At 42.3% G+C, this 11,089-nt stretch overlaps 1 pseudogene across 1 annotated transcript; it reads left to right on the top strand.

The window, feature by feature from the left end:
* Window positions 1–5,522: 5,522 nt before the first annotated feature.
* Window positions 5,523–7,965, top strand: LOC146869859 (profilin-2 pseudogene; annotated as a pseudogene). The gene has a single exon (XR_014968018.1). The product of XR_014968018.1 is annotated as a profilin-2 pseudogene (transcript).
* Window positions 7,966–11,089: the final 3,124 nt, after the last annotated feature.

Raw genomic sequence — 11,089 nt, forward strand, 5'->3', positions numbered from 1 at the left:
ACCTTTTGGACTTCGCTCTGCTCCGAGGATCTTTACCACGGTGCTAGCGCCGGTGGCAGCCTTCCCGAGGAAGCAGCATTTTCAAATCTTTCCCTACCTGGACGATTGGTTGCTGAAGTCCCCGTCCAGACAGACAGCGGAAGAAACAGTTGATGCATGTACACCTCTGTTCAGCAATCTGGGCCTGATTCTCAACAGGAAGAAGTCCCCTCTCTGTCCGTCCAAGGAAGCACGATTCCTAGGAGCCATTCTGGACACGTCTCTCAACAAGGCTTCTGCATCCGTCGAAAGGCAATAGAAAGTGATGTCCATGGCTCAGCTGTTGAGAAGAAGAAAGTATATTTCAGTTCGCCATTACAAATCCCTGCTAGAAACAATTTCCTCTTGCATTCCTTTAATACCTCACTGCAGGTTACGGATGCGTTCACTTCAGGAACAGCTCTACCTACAATGGTGACAAGTGGACGGATCCTTCGACGACAAGGTGCTAATCACTCTGGCTATGAAAAAGGCCACCTTGTGGTGGACGAAGGAGCAGAATATATCCCAAGGTCTATCCTTCGTAATCGATCCAGCTCCTCAGGTTGTGACTACAGATGCCTCGCTGGAAGGCTGGGGCGCGGTGCTACAGAATTTACATGTAAGCGGTCATTGGTTGCCACAGCACCGCCTTCTTCATATCAATCTCCTGGAACTCAGGGCGATTCATCTGGCTCTACGGGCTTTTCTTCCACGGCTGCAAGAATCGACGGTTCTCGTCTGCACGGACAACACCACAGCCATGCACTACATAAACAAAGAAGGGGGTACCAGATCACTTGCGTTGTCACAGGAAGCCCAGAGGATTTGGAAGTGGGCTATCCTTCACAGGATATCTCTGAAGGCAGAACATCTTTCAGGAATACTAAACGAAAAGGCGGACATGCTCAGCAGGCTGTCATCAGTCAGCCACAAATGGGAACTGAACCAGACTGTCTTGCAGGAAATTTTCACCAGTGGGGCAGACTTTCAATAAACCTCTTTGCCACCCCGGAGAACAAAAAATGCCAGTTTTACGCCAGCAAGCTACACCATCACGGATCGCTGGGGAATGCGCTTTCGATAGCCTGGTCAGGCACATTTGTTTACGCTTTTCCCCCATTCCGTTGATACCCAGAGTACTCAGGAAGGTCAAAACGGAACCGTGCAAGATGGTCTTAATAGCTCCTGCTTGGGCGAGGCAGTTCTGGTTCACGGAAATTCATCTCCTCTCCCTGGTCCCTCCACGGCTCCTACGGATGGTCCCTGACCTTCTCACGATGTCCCAGGGGCAGATCTGGCATCCGGACCCTCGCTCCTTACATCTAACAGCATGGCCCCTGAGCAGCGAGAGTTTCTTGGGCTAGATCTCTCAGAGGAGATTAAGGAGGTGCTCTCTCAGGCCAGAACTCCTTCTACTAATAAGACATACCGTTTAAAATGGAAGAGATTCTGCATCTGGTGTCAGCAGGAGGGTTTCGACCCTTTTTCATCTCAACCTCACCAAGTTCTTCAATATTTCATGTCTTTGGCTAAAGCGGGGCTGGCTCATTCATCCATAAAGGTTAATTTGGTGGCAGTTTCTCGCTATAGATGCACTGCATCTGGACCTTCTCTTTGGTCAGCCAGGATTGTCAAGCAGTTCCTCAAAGGCCTCTTTAGAGTCTTTCCTCCAGTGAGGCCTCCGCCTCCTATGTGGCATTTGAATTTGGTTCTCACCCAGCTGATGAAGCACCCCTTTGAGCCGATTCATCAAGCAGATTTGAAATTCCATTCTTGGAAGGTGGCGTTTCTTCTAGCTCTCACTTCTGCAAGAAGAATGGGTGAATTACAGGCTCTTACAATCCAGGAACCCTTTCTACAATTCAAGAAAAATACAGTGATCCTAAGGACTAACCCAAGGTTCATACCTAAGGTGCCTTCGGACTTTCATTTAAATGAGCCGGTGATCCTTAAGGCTTTCTTTCATCAGCCCTCTACGCGGCAGAAAGAGCACTCCACTCTCTGGACGTGCAGAGATGTTTGAAGTTCTTTCTGGACCGTACTAAAGAATTCAGAAAATCTTCTCAACTGTTTGTTTCATTTAGCGCTCCCCACAAGGGATTGCCTCTGTCTAAGCAGGGGATTGCTCGGTGGGTGGCCAGTGCCATAAGTTTTTGTCATTCAGCAGCTGGCAAACCCCTGGAGGGTAGAGTCCGAGCACATTCTACAAGGTCCATAGCTTCCTCTACGGCCCTCTTTGCTGGGGTCCAGATCAAAGATATCTGCAGGGCTGCAACTTGGAGCAGCTTGCACACCTTGACTAGAGATATCTGTTGGAGGCCTCGACACAGGAAGACACAGCTGTAGGCCAGGTAGTCCTGAGGAACCTCTTCCATTGAGTGGTGAGCTTTCCTTTCTTCCCTCCTTCCTTTCTTTCTTGTTATTGGCACATTTTGGTTTTGGAATTATATGTATATTTACTTTTATTCTTAAATGTTATTGCACTGTTTTTTAACGATAGGAGAGAGCAAAATGTGCTTCTGACTGCTAGCTACTCTGATATAAGCTATGGGAATCTATGAAAGTTTCAATATTGGAGTAAGAAAACAAGTTACTTACCTGTAACTTTGGTTCTCCAGTATTGGTAACTTTCATAGATTCCCATGTGCCCACCCTCCTCCCCTGGGAAAGCTCAGCCTTCAGTATGTTTTGTTATACTGTCACACAACGGCTACGAAAATCTGAGGCTCTGAGGTTCTCTCAGGAAGGTTCTGTGCAGCCTCACTCGAGATCGATGGCGGCCGACGGACGGCGTTTTCCCTTTCAGACGGGCGGGCGGATAGTTTGAACTCCGCAGCTGGGTCTCGGGGTCTCGGGGCAGCGTGATTTCAGCGGATCCATCAGCCGGAGGTCGGATTTTCCCTTCTTTTGTACATTGGTGTCTCTCTTCCTGCACCTGCACCTGCAACTCTCTGCTTCGAGCAGGGTTGGCTTCGTTGGTGATGCTAGCTTTGTGTTTGCCTCTGACTAAGGCAGGAGTGCAGGGTTTGGAGGGTGGAGAGAGCGGCTGGTTGCTGAAGGCCGGTGGCAGCACACAGGAAGGTTTTGATTTCGTGGTAGAGGCGCTCTGTCTTGCTGCACCTGAGGATATCACATCGGAGTAGCTTCTTTTATTCAAGCCTTTCTTGTAGTGTGGCGTGGCGCTGGCGGAGGTGGAGGCGGCAGCAGCCGTCAGTGCAGCTGAGACTTTGAGATTCTGAGACTTTGTGACTCTGTTTATATGGAATATACCTGACGACTGAGGTTTTGAAGCTCTTTTTTCGACATTCAGGTTTTGGAAAATAAAAGAACACTTTTATTTATTTATTTATTTATTATTATTTTTTTTCCCCTGGATTTCATTGGGCCCAAAAACGTAAGGGAGCTACTACTACTCTAGTTTCTTCTAAATATGGGGAAATTAATGAATACCCGTAAAGCAAAGGCTCTACGTATCCAGGCAAAAGAAGCGAGGAATGCAGCTAAATTGTTAAGTCATGATGCTACTTGTGATAAAAGCAAGGTGAAGGAAAAAAGTGATAGTGCCGGAAGCTCGGAAGAGCTGGAGGAATCTTTTGGGGAGAATCTCTCTCCGGAATTAGAGGCCTCTCATGGAGTAGAAGCGGTAGGCTCCTAACTTACTCCGGACTTTTCTTCACCGCAGGACAACTTAATGGAGGCTTTGAAGGGCGCTAAACCATTTCCTCTTTTTGGTAAGAAAAGTGCTGTAACCTGTCAAATCACCTCCTCACAAGTTTGTCCTTCTACCTCTTCCTCAATTATTCAACCGCCTAATTTCCTGCATAAGTCTAACATTGTAGCACCCTCTACGCCTTCTACGCCTTTACTTAAAGTCAACTCTTCGGTACACTCTCTGAGAATTATGGATGATACTCAAAAAGACGTATTAACTGTAGGATGTACTGATATAGCCGAATCTCTCATGGAATCATCTATTGACAAGTCCTCAACTACCCCAGGGAATGTTAACCATCTCAGTCCTTTGTTGGATTTAGATACCGAGACTGTTAGAGAGATTAAGATGTCAGTTAAAGATATGTTAAATCTAATTCTTGACGAGGTCCGAGATTTGAAGAGGTTTCAGAAATCCGAGCTTGCCCTGATTCACCAGCGCTTGGACAAAATGGAGGATCTCTTTTCAACATTTCCAGCTCGAATCCAAGAAGCCGAAACTCGTATTTCTGTCCTGGAGGATCAAATGATTGAGGTTAAAAAAGACGCAAATCAGTTCTCCCTTACTTCTCGCTCTCTTGAGTCTAAATTGGACGATTTAGAGAACTACAATCGTCAATCCAACCTTCGCATCGTGGGGGTTCCCGAGGGCCTTGAAGGTTCGAGCACGTTGCAGTGGGTTACCTCCTTTTTATAATCTAAAGTGATTCCTAATCACGAGGGAGATCTAACTATTACGCGAGCACATCGCGTCCCTGCTCAACCTTTTCCGAATTCCTTCCTCCCCCGAACAATCCTATTAACTTTTTCTGATACACGGATTAAAGAGACTATTCTCTCAACCGCAATTCAGAAAAGACAATTTTTTGTTAATGAAACTGTGAAATGTCGTATCTTTTCAGACATGTCCGCTTCTGCAGCTCGGAGAAGAAAGGAGTTCGTCCAAATGCTACAACTATTTAAAGCTAAAGGGGCCCAGGCCTCAATAGCGCAACAATCCAAGCTTAAAGTTTTAGTAAAAGGAAAATTCTTTATGTTATCTGACATTACAGCAGCACAGGACTTGCTCAGGGAAATTTCGAGCTCTTCATCAGGTTAAAAAATTGTAGGAATTATACATAGAGCTGGTTTTTTTTTTGGTTTTTTTTTCTCCCTTTTTTTTGTGTATATAGATGTGTTAAGTCTCTAATTTGAAGTTTTCTCTTTCTGGGATGCTGTTTGCTGGGGGGCTCTGTGTTTGGGGGGGGAGTCAGTAGAACAAGGGGGAGTGGAATCCAAGGGGTCCAGAGGGTGCGAGGTCACCCAAATGGTGGGGGGTAGGTTCCGATGGCCTGCGTGGGAAGGGAAAGTTCGGCCATTGGTGGGGAGGGCCAGAGGGGGTGAGGCTGGGAAGGGTGGTCACGGTGGGGGGGGTGTTTTGAGGGAGGGGTGTGGAGTTATAATGAAAAATGAAGTTGATGATGTCAGGTTGTTTTACTATTACGTATGGCCCGATGACGACTCTTGATTATCAGATAGTTAAAGATGTTAATGTCAAATAAGGAAAGTTTGATTTTATTTTCTTTGAATGTCAACAGTTTAAATAATATTAAGAAAAGACGAGCAGTTGAAAGCTGGATTAAGGCAAAAAATCCCTCTGTAGTTTTATTACAAGAGACTCATATTTCTTCTCTTAAGTTAGATCAGTTTGCAATGTTTAAATCATGGGCTTCATATCGATGCTTTGCGACATGCAATGAATCCAAACGAGGGGTGGCGATATTTTTAAATAAGAACTTACACGTGGCACTGCCCGATCCTTCCTGCCGGAGCTTAGACTGCTGCCGGACGTGCTGTCCCAACCGCCTCCTGTGTCCGCAGCCCGCGCCGCCCCCACGTCAGCGCCGCAGGAGCCCGTCCGCCCCGGGAATCACAGGCCAGCCCGCAGCACCCTCTCCGTGGGAAGATGTCAGGCTGGCAGGGCTACGTGGATAACTTGATGGCGGACGGCAGCTGCCAGGAGGCCGCCATTGTCGGTTATGTGGACGCCAAATACGTGTGGGCATCAACGCCCGGGGGCCTCTTCAAAGACATCACGCCTGCTGAAATAGATGTACTGATAGGAAAAGACCGTGAGGGATTTTTCACTGGCGGTTTGACTATTGGCGGAAAGAAGTGCTCTGTGATCAGAGATAGTATGTTTATTGACAATGACTGCACAATGGACATCAGGACGAAGAGTCAAGGTGGTGAACCAACATACAATATTTCTGTCGGCAGAGCTGGAAGAGCATTGGTTATTATCATGGCAAAAGAAGGTGTCCATGGAGGGCTGCTCAACAAGAAAGCATTTGAAATGGCTACATACCTGGGCAAGCTTGGATGCTAAGCAGCCTTTCCCCATCTACCTAGCAACTGTTCATCATCATCCAGTTGTGTTCGCAATGCTATCAGACTGTAGATGGTAGTTACATTTTTTTTATTTACCCATATTTTTCTAATGTCACAACAGTACCCTTTCGTTCATTTGTTCGTTAACCACTCTATGTATCAAAATCTCATGTTTTGCACCATTATTGCAGTAAACACTAAAGATAAGCTGCATGATATTTTCAGGAGGAAATATGCCAATTCTGAATTATGCTTTCTTTTAGCAATCAATAAAATACTGACAACGAAGACCAGTTTTGAAACACTACAAGTGCCGATTGTACAATCTATAATTTGATCCATGCCTTTTCCGCACTTGAGCAATTACAAGGCTCATTTAGTCTTCCTTTTGCAGAGCATGGTTGGGAGAAATATGCATGCATATCTGTTTTGTTTTCTCCCTGTTTTCGTCCATGATATTTTAATTACATTTTCATTCAGTGCCTGGTTGATTAAACCATTTAATACCAATGTTGAATTACTTTTAAACAAGGTGCAATGTCTTGAAATTCATTTTCGTATTCAGCTTAAATATGGTATTGCAAACTTCTTAGCTTGTAAAATCTGCTTCTTGATTGTCAGTACAAGTGTAAAACTGCTTCAAAAGGTGCAAATGCATTTCCTCCTACGATTGTACCCCAACTATCTTCACTTTGAGTATCAAATGCCAAACAACCTTTTCATTTAAAAATATTACTGCAGCAGAAATGCTTCATTTACCTACTTTCCCGTACATTGCATTTTCAGAAAAGGTGTTCCATTTGTAATTAATCCCAAATGTATGTCTGCACAATTACCCCTTTCCCAAGCACCTTTTCTGTTCTAGTTTCAAAGGAGAATGTATCTGTACATAACTTTACGTTCAGCACTTGGGCTCACTGTGACTAAGTATACTAATCCCGTAATCATTTACTGTTGTCGCAGTACTTTTTGTTTACAGTTGACTTCCAAAGTGGAAAGCTTTTAGCTATCATATAGTATGACTTGGGAGAAAATTGTAAAGAACAAGTCAGATTGAGTAAAAGACATCTGACAGTGGGTAGCAATTGAGATTTCTCACAGGCTCATTTTCACTTCAAAATGGGCAGTACTGAAGCATTACTGAAGGATGACATTCAAATTGTTAGATGCCTTTTCTGAAAATAAAGCTTGGGGTGATCCAGTTGTAAAACGGTCCTCCCTAAACTCGTTTTTTGGCATTTATGAACTTTATTGTCCAGGGACATTCCATCATGCATAGCTCAGCGCATTGTTACTTTTGTGAGCTCCTGTTGCATTAATAAATTGATGAATGCTGCCATTCTGGAATTCCTTATCCCAATATAACCATCTGGAGTGTGTCCAATTTCAGTTTTTCATAGGACCAATTTTATTTGCAGCTTCATATTTTATACGACATTGGTGTCTTTTAAGAAGGGTAATTACCACCTTCAGCTGTATACTGGTAGTCGAGACACTAAACTGTTAAAATGCTTATTTGTAGGTCATGTAAAAAAAATGCTGCTTTAATACCAATGTTTGGATGAAGGCTGATAGTTTTTCAGAATTGTTGAAATACAGTCTATTTCAAAATACCATATTGCATTTGGTCTACAAGATAGACCCCTGCTGCAGAAACTTGAGCAAGCTGTCTTCTGGCCATCTGAAATGTGTATCCAGACTGTCAGTTAAATCGCGGTACTAACCTTGCCCATTTAAAAATTAAAGAATTCTATACAAAAGAACAAATGGGAGATGGTATTGGTTGGAATAACTGACTTGGCTGTCTTGTGATAATTCAAATGTATTCTGTGCCATAGTAATAAAAATGAACTTGAACTGTTATGTTACTGTTCTGAGATGTATTTTAACTGATAGGTAAAGATGGTCTTTTTTCCATTGGCACTCGTTTAGGGACATTCTAGTATTTGCTTTATTGTTTGGGCCTTGTGGATTATGTACAGATTTAAGCAAATTCTTGTTGTTAATTTGTCTCTTTCCCTGCACTTTGTTACATCTGGGATACAGTCTGACTCATCTGATTTAAAATGCATTTCAAAAAATGCCATAAACTATTAAAACACCTTGTTTACAGACAGATGAAATAAATTTATTCCAACCAAATATAAAAAAAAAAAAAAAAAAAAAAAAAATAAGAACTTACACGTGGAAGTTATCCACTCAGAAGCTGGGGGGTCAGGGCGTTGGTGCTGGGTTTCTTGCAGAGTTAAAAATAGACCAAGACCTTTTATTTTTCTTAGTTGCTATGGTCCATTAAACAATGATCCTAATATTTTTGAAGAGATGTTCCAATCACTACTGACCATGTCAGGGGATATTATGATGGCTGGTGACTTTAATGTCTTAATGGATCCGAAACTGGACTCATCATCCCAATCAAAAAGACAACTTAAACCCAGAGTCTTCCAGACCATCTCTGACTATAAAAGATTACTGGATCTTTCGGATCATTGGCGCCTAGATAATCCCTTTAAAAAAGAATATACTTGTTGGTCGAGTAGATTTAAGTCCTCATCTCGTATTGATTTTTTCCTTGCTTCACGTAATCTTAGGTTAGGCTATTCTAATACGGTGCATAATGTATTTTCTGACCACGCTATGCTTATTAGGGAATTTATTTTAGGGGAAACTAGAAGGTCTTCCAAAAGATGGGTCTTTAATAAATCTTATCTCAACAATGAAACATGGGTTTCTGAGCTCAAAGATATGATTAGAGAATTTATAATTCGTAACATGGGCACCGCCCCTCTCAGTATTATCTGGGACGCCCTAAAGGCTTTTATTCGTGGAATTATAATTGCGAAAGATGCTTCCACGTCCATCGCTGCCAGGGCTATAAAAAACTCTTTTGAACATCGCATTCAGGTTCTTACCGATTTAAGACAAAAACAAATTTCCAGAAACATCCAAGGTCAACTAGATGAAGCTAAACGTGAATTTAGTATATATTTATTTGAGCAAGGAGAGGCGCTCTTTCGTAGTCAACATCAGAAAATCTACGAGGAAAGTAATTTTACAGGTAGATTTCTAGCCTGGCAGGCCAAAGAACAAGCTGCCTCCAATTTTATTCCTGGTTTAATTTGTCCTGTTACTGATCAATATGTGACCGATTTAGATGGGGTGGGCAAGATAATGTTCTCCCATTATCAAAAAATATATAGCTATAAGCACGAAATAGATCAATTAAAACTAAACGCTTTCTTGAGTAGGGAGGTGATCCCTTCTCTCTCCGAAGCTGAGCAGTTAAATATGGCTAGTGAATTTTCCCTATTAGAGTTACAATCGGTAGTTAAAGAACTTCCATTAGGGAAAACTTCTGGACCCGATGGATTGCCTGCCGAATTTTTTAAAGTTTTCTTTTCTGCCTTTTCTGATCTTTTGTTACAACTTGTTAATTCCATGCTTGCTGGAGCTTCCATCCCAGATTCATTTTGCGAGGGCACGGTGGTCAGCTTTCTGAAGAAGGGGAAGGACGCAAAGGATCCTAATTCATATCGTCCCATTACTTTGTTAAATACGGACTACAAGATCGTTACTAAATTACTTGCTATTCGTTTTAATCATATTGCCCCGGGTCTGATTCATGAAGATCAAAATGGGTTTATTGCTGGCAGACAATTGATGACTAATACCCACTATCTTTCGGAAGCCCTGGATTACTTTCAAACACTGAGGATCCCAGCCTTAATTATGTTATTTGACGCGGAAAAAGCTTTTGATTTGGTAGTCTGGGAAACTCTTTTCATAATTTTGCAATATTTTCACATCCCATTAATTATTATTAATCTTATTCGCAATCTTTATATGGGTGCCAGAGCTAATATTATTATCAATTCAATGACAGTAGGGGCTGTGAAAGTTAATCGGGGCACACGTCAAGGCTGCCCTTTATCACCTATTCTTTTTGCTTTTTTTATTGAACCCCTTGCAATCGCAATTCGGCAGTGTGGAGAAATTTTGCCCCCAATTCCTCTAATGTCCAAAATAAAACTCTACGCTGATGATATTATGCTTCTTATCAAACCGGATTTGCAGTCTCAAGTCAGGGTATTTCAGCTTTTTGAGGAATTTGAGTCTCTCGGAGGTTATCGCATTAATAAAAAAAAGACAGAAATATTGATCTGTGGTAATCAGAAACCCGTATTATCTCCGGACCTACGGAGCTGCATTAATAATAAACCTAAACGATATCTGGGGGTATTTTTCACAGCCTCAGTTACAGATCTCTTTAGTCTTAATTTTGAACCCCTCCTTCAGAAAGTTGACTTAATGCTTACACGTTGGAATAAATTACCACTATCAATCTTGGGCCGCGTTGCCTTGATTAAAATGTCTATTTTACCATTGTTTAATTTCTTATTCTCAACGATTCCATGCTGCCTTCCGGGTCGTTTTTTCACCAAAATCGAATCTTTATTCACGCGCTTTTTGTGGGCACATAAAACGCCCCGTATTGCGCTGAATATTCTCTATGAGGATTTGGATAACGGCGGTCTCGCATTACCTAACATTAGAGATTATTATAATGCTTACTTTGCTCAGTACTTGATTCGATTTAAATCTCCAATATCAAATTCTAACCTATTTATTAGTTTTTTTTCTGATTTAATTTTTTCGGAAAGTCAGATTTCTCCCCCCCTTCAAGTTCCTAAATCTCCCAAATTGGTTAGGTACAAAGTAATTGCCTGGTTTTTTAGGAAACGTATGGCAATGATAAAAAGATATTCTTTATCCCTGTTTCACTCATCATCTCCGTTGATTAACTTAGTTGCATTTCATGGACAGGCGATTGGCTCTGATTTAATGGGTCATTGGACAAATGTCGGATTTAGTAAAGTGGGCGATTTTCTACAAGGCGCAAGGTGGATAACACCGACGGAGATGCGATCACTAATTCCAAGAAAGTTTTTGTTGATTGGTTCCTATACTTATATTTATCAATTCCTTC

Source organism: Triturus cristatus, chromosome 1_1, assembly GCF_964204655.1.
Source record: "Triturus cristatus chromosome 1_1, aTriCri1.1, whole genome shotgun sequence".
Lineage (NCBI taxonomy): Eukaryota > Metazoa > Chordata > Amphibia > Caudata > Salamandridae > Triturus > Triturus cristatus.